Below are 6,015 nucleotides of genomic sequence, written 5' to 3'. Positions count from 1 at the left end.
TCTCTGCAGGAATTTAACAAGAAAGCGGGACCAGAAGAGGATTTTCTGCAAGAAATATCTGAAAAGTTTGTGCTGCAGTTTAATGGGACTGTCCGACACGCAGTTGGAGTTGGAGGTGGTGAAAAGTCGTAGCTGAGGTTTGAACCTCGTCGTGCTACAGATGTCATTTTATGCCCATTCATCGCTACTGCAAGGAATCACTGGTATCCTTATTGGTGCGAGCGTGTTCAGTCTGATTGGATGTTGTATTATTCCCTGCATTAGAAGTGTCATTGTAAGGTCTATAGGTCAATCACACACCAGATGGCCTCTCTGGCTGAGACTTGTCTTCTGTCAGATGTTGAAAACCCAACTGATTTATTTACTGATTGGATTCCTCCTCTTTATGATGATGATGATGATGATGATGTTGATGTTTAGGTTTTGAGTTTTTGTATTTTCCCCCAGCTTGCTATCAACCTAAGGACGTCTGTGTCCTACAAAAACAGCTAAATGCATATTTTCATATATATCAGCTAATGATGTGTCTGATGTAGTCACTGATCATATGATCAATTTGTATTCTTTAGTGTGACAATTACTGTTTAGTTGTGGACTGGTCTGGTCTAACATTTCATTTGTCCATGTTTTTTCTCTCTCCCACAGGATCCTACTCTTCACCCCTCCAACATCATGTAAATTAGCATATTGTATAGTTTTTACTGTTTTTGTATTTTGTGTACTGGTTTTTTGTAAGTTTACTTCATTTTTTCTTTAGATTGTGATTGTATGATGTCTTTTAATGAGACTTTATTTGTTTTGAGGTCTTTATTATGTGTGTAAAAGTCCAAATAAACTCTGTTGTGTTGCCTCTTTTGATATTTCTTAACTGTTTTGCAGACACATTTCCCAATGAGGACTGTTGAATGGATTTGACAGTTTTACTGTGCATGAACTGAAACAATAAGACATGCCTCATGAACCTTAAACACTAATAAAAGTAAAATCAAGTGAGCTCTTCCTACTGAGAGCTCACTCTGTGTGTATGTGTGGAGCAAAAACATAACTGGAGATTTTAGTAGTTGTGATGGGAAGGCCACAGGTGACACACACCTTTGAAAGAAATTTAAGTAGGGAGCTTTTGGTAAACTGTTGATACTACTTCATATTGTAACATGGTTATAATGACCATGTTGGAAGACAATTGACAGAAGATTCACTGGTTGACTTTGCTTTTGAACATACCTTATATAACATCTATATCTATCTATCTATACCTATATATCTATATATCTATCTATATCTATATATATAGATATATAAATATATATATATGTTTTTGTGTGTATGCATAATTCTGGCCAATAAAACTGATTCTAATTGAAGTCTTTAATGCATAAAGCCATGGAGTCAGACTGAAAGTGAACCCCTGGCAACCTGTGATCATTCCAAACACCTGTTCTGTGTTGGACCCCCATTCAGACGTTACTGCTGCTTTATGAGGGCAGTCACCGCAGGTCCCTCCTACCACTTCACCCATTAGTCCCGTCCAATCAGAGTCCAGTTTGAGCCGCGCCAAAAACCAGTCGCACCTGTTGCCCCTGCGCTAATCAAACCCATGTGACCGAGGAGGAGAGGGCTCAGCCAATAGCAGGGCAGAATCTTATGTAGTGCAGCTTATAAGGCGTTGGGGTAACACTTGCTCGATTTTGCTGTGGAATACAGGATACATCCGTGATGTTGTGTTTTGTTGAAGCTCTTTTTCTGGTTAGTGGAGCGAACTGAACTCGTTACCTGTAGACAGAATAAGCCTGTGTGTTCATGTTTAGCAGGTTATTTGTTATTGTGCTTCCTGGTGCACAGTGAAAGCTGTGGCTGAGAGCAGAGAGACGATTCAGGCCTAGTGGAGCTGGAACTTCGGCGCGAGACAGGAGGTTCACGTGTCCGGAGCAGTCCAGAGGAAAAATGGCGGACGTGGAGGCCATGTAAGGCCCACGCAGAACGTTTAAAATGCAGAGCTTGAGTTGATTTGTGACCAGAGGCTAACATGTTTGTTTATGTGCCGGGTTTCCGCAGGACGGACGAAGGGATCCAGCGGAGCAGCCGAGACCATTTGGGAGAAAGCACCGCGCTTGGCGTCGCTCATCGGCTCTACACTTATGCGCGCGTATGTGTGTGTGAGAGAGATCTGAGTGTTGAAGTGCAGGCTTGTGTCTTTAGCTCGGTTGAGATGGGCTTTGTAACCAGTATAGCCGCTTAGGAGTTTGGGACTGGCCAAGTGTTGGCAAGGCTTAGTTGTGGATGGATTCAGTGTGTGGAAGAAACTCGGCCTGCATAGGTTTGGAGCGCGTGTTTGCTTTTGCTGGGCCATTGCGTCGGTGTTGTCGGTAAGTGGAAGCATATATGCAGTTGTGGTCTGGACATAATTGTGTATATATGGAAGCCTATTGGCAGATAGTAGTGATGGCTCCGGCAACACCGATGCGTCGAGCTCATAGTGCAAAACCCGTGTCGGCGCGCTTGTCGTTTAAGGAAAGTCACATGACTGATATAGGAACTGACACTGACGCGCAAAACTGTTTATAAAGAAGCGCATATGTTAACGGGATGCATCTGCCAAAAGAATCTCTGATCTTTTGCGGTTCATTGTCAAATTAATCAATAATTATGGAGCAGCCTCAAGCCAAAAGAAAGGTTTCCACCGTGTGGGACCATTTTGATCTCATATCGGATCCTCATCTGTTCCGTGTGAGCGGGTGTTTTCTACAGCTGGAGAAGTTGTATCAAAAAAGCGTAACAGACTGAATTTCAAAACGGTTTTTTTTAAAAAAAATAAAAATATATTAAAAAAAAGAAAATCCCAGTCCACAAGCATCCTCATTCACAACACGTTCACTTAGATTTTCATGTTATGATACATGTTCACATTATTTATTGACTGTATCTAAAATATCAAAGATTTTAAATTTAAATGAAGATATGAAATAATACAATAACTTAAGTTATATTATTGTATATACTAGGTCATCAAATCAGTGTCAGTTGAGTCTGTCAACTAGGTTGCCTGTAGGGATTTTTAAGGTCCAGCAGGTGTCAGTATTCAGTGACACAGTATGGACACAGTATCAATACAGTTTGGCAATGTGTCATGACGCCTCATCTACCCATCACTAGCAGATAGTGTTGGCAGCATGGGTTGAGTTGCATGTCTTGTTGCCAGGCTTAATTGTTCAGCAGTGTGGATGAGGCCATGGCCAGGGTAGGCCCTCAGCTGCACCTTGAAGTGTTGCTGAATGTTGAAAATTCCAGGTTAAATATCCAAAGCCTGTGTGTGCATGTGCCTTCTCTGCAGGAAGGATGAGCTGCTCTAGAGAATCATCAGAGGGTAAGAGAAAGCACATAAGTCAACATTGCTCAGTGTTTCTACATTTAAACATGTATTTGTGTGTGGAGCCCAGGTACGCCCCCTGCTGCATGTGGAAGTGTTGTAAGATGTTTTAACTTCCAGAGTTTGACTTGCCTAGCACCTGTGGCTAATGTTGAGTGTGTTTCTTTGTGTGTTGTGCAGGATGGAGGAGCTGCTGATCCAGAGAACCATGAGGATGCATGTTGGCCAATACTGCTCAGTGTTTCTACACTGAAGGATTCATTTGTGTACACTCCCCAGCAACCGTGTGTGTACTGCATCTGAGTGGAAGACCTGGGGAAAAGAACCTCAAGGACTCATCAGTCAGAGTGGTCATGTGACTGTCGGCCTGCTGAAGCAGGGATGGAACCACTGTGTGTAGAAACACAGGCTGTGTTGTGTAGTTTAGTGTTGTCAGGCTTAGTTGTGGCTATTTGTCACTATATGGATGGCACTGGGGTCAGTGTGGGTTTAGTGTGTGTGAGACATAGTTGCTGCTTGATGGAGAATAAAACTTATGCATGCATTAATGTCTCCTCCTTTCTTTCTGTGTGCAGCTGCTTGTGGCTGAGTGGCCATCCAACTTTGAGGCCATGGGCAATGTGGAGCTCAGGTAAGGCTCCTGCTGCAGCTGGAAGTCAAGCAAAATATTACAAGTTCAAGGACTGACTTGATTAGTATCCAAAACCAATGTCTTTGTGTTTTTCAGCAGGAGGGAGGAGCTGAGTGAGAGGACCATTTGAGACCAGGTGAGCAAGAGCCACATTGTAGTGTTTCTACACTTATGCATGCACTAATTTTAGTCCGTGTGTGTTGTAGGTGTATGTGGGGTGGAGCCAGTGAAGGTGCTGCTGGTGAGGATAGAGCGCCATCCTGTGGGAGTGAGGGACACACCGTGGCTGTTGTGTGTTGTCAGAGCTCTTTGTGGTAAGTGGATTAGAAAAAAATCAAGGGCTGTTTCAAAGGTGGTTTGTGTGCTGATGCTTCCTGTTTGTGTTTCTCTTGCAGGATGGCAGAGTTTTTTTGGAGGGTCATGAGAGACCAGGTGAGACGTTGCCTGTTGGTTAACATTGTTTAGTATTTCTACACATGCATGCATTCATTTTTGGGTGTGTGTGTGTTAGTGAGAGAGAGAGTGCTAGGGTGAGTGTTGGAAGTGCAGGCCTGTCTTCAGCTCAGTTTAGATGGGCTTTGTTCTGTATCCAGGTGCATTGGAGTTTGGGTCTGGCTGAATATTGTCAGGGCTCAGTTGTGGATGGATTCAGTGTGTGTGAAAAGCATTGAGGTCAGTGTAAGTTTAGAGTCTTTGTTTGTGTCAGTGTCGTCTGTAGGTGGAAACATACAGACATTTATCTGTTTTAGAGCTGGTTTGGGCTTTTTAGGCAGAGCTATAAATTCAGCTTCTTCCTTATTACTTAAAGCTATTTTTTTTTACATTTTAATTATTGTCACTTTATTTATGACCAATGACTTATGACTAATAGGTATGAATTTTCTGCATTTATTTATTCAGACATGTTTATCCTCTCTAATATATTGTATTAAGAGGCTCTCTTGCTTACTATATATATCTGAGTGTGTATATGCACTCATTTATGCAGGAGATGCTACGTTGTGTGTGGAGACATCTGGTTGGCGTCTTAAAGGGAGAGTCTCAGGCACTGTGCTACACTTCCAGCCTTTTCCACACTCTGGGATCTGTGACTGTGAGTATCATGGGGCTGAATGACCCAGAATATCTGGGTGAGTGTGTGAGTATCTGTGCAGATGTTCTTTGTTCAGATATCTGTCTCTGACATTTCTGCCTCCACTCCCTTACAACAGGTAAATGGTATTTATTCTGTTGTGCCTACAGCACTTAAAACGTTCAACAATGATGATGATGGGATTAACATCACAGGAGCAGGTGGGGAATGAAATATCCACCGTTCCTCTGAGTAATTTCACATTTTAACCACTGTGGAATTACAGGATATAGTCTGCAATAGATGTTTCTATTTACAGTCTTGCTCTTTTGATGGCTTTCATTTTTTCTGTTGTCTTGTTTCCAGCTGTTGAGTCTCAGAGTCACACCATTGACTGGTGTAGCCCACGGCAACATTTGGGCCATAAAAAGCCAGAAACCCTCATTATGCCCATAGACATGGAAACCATTTTATAGACTTGTTGCTGAGTGGACAGTATGTGTCTAATTTGCAGATATTTTGTGTGTATGTGTAGGTGCTGTGTTGTGTGGACAAACAGGGTATCCTGTCGTGGCCTAACCCCAGTCCAGAGACCGTGCTGTTCTTCAGCGGACGGGTCGAACCACCTCACAACAGCCAGGATGATCTCAGAGACGACCTGTCCGTCAACTCCTACTGCCGAATGGAGACGGATGACGACAGGGATCAGAATCAGAATCAGATCAGAATAACTTTATTGATCCCCGTAGGGAAATTCTTACTGTTACTCAACTCCCAGTTGAAAATGAAGAGGAAAATTGCACATAGTTCGATGTAGGTGTTAGATGTATAGTTAGTTAGATGAGGTGTGTGTTTGTGTTTTCTCTGGCACCTTTTAGCCTCACCAGCAGCCCCAATTCACCACCTGATAAGGCACAGTGTTGTATCCACTCCTGACTAACTGTG

This window comes from Toxotes jaculatrix, chromosome 21 (genome assembly GCF_017976425.1).
Source record: "Toxotes jaculatrix isolate fToxJac2 chromosome 21, fToxJac2.pri, whole genome shotgun sequence".
Classification (NCBI taxonomy): Eukaryota; Metazoa; Chordata; class Actinopteri; family Toxotidae; genus Toxotes; species Toxotes jaculatrix.
The sequence above is the reverse complement of the archived record's forward strand: the minus strand, read 5'-3'. Positions refer to the sequence as shown.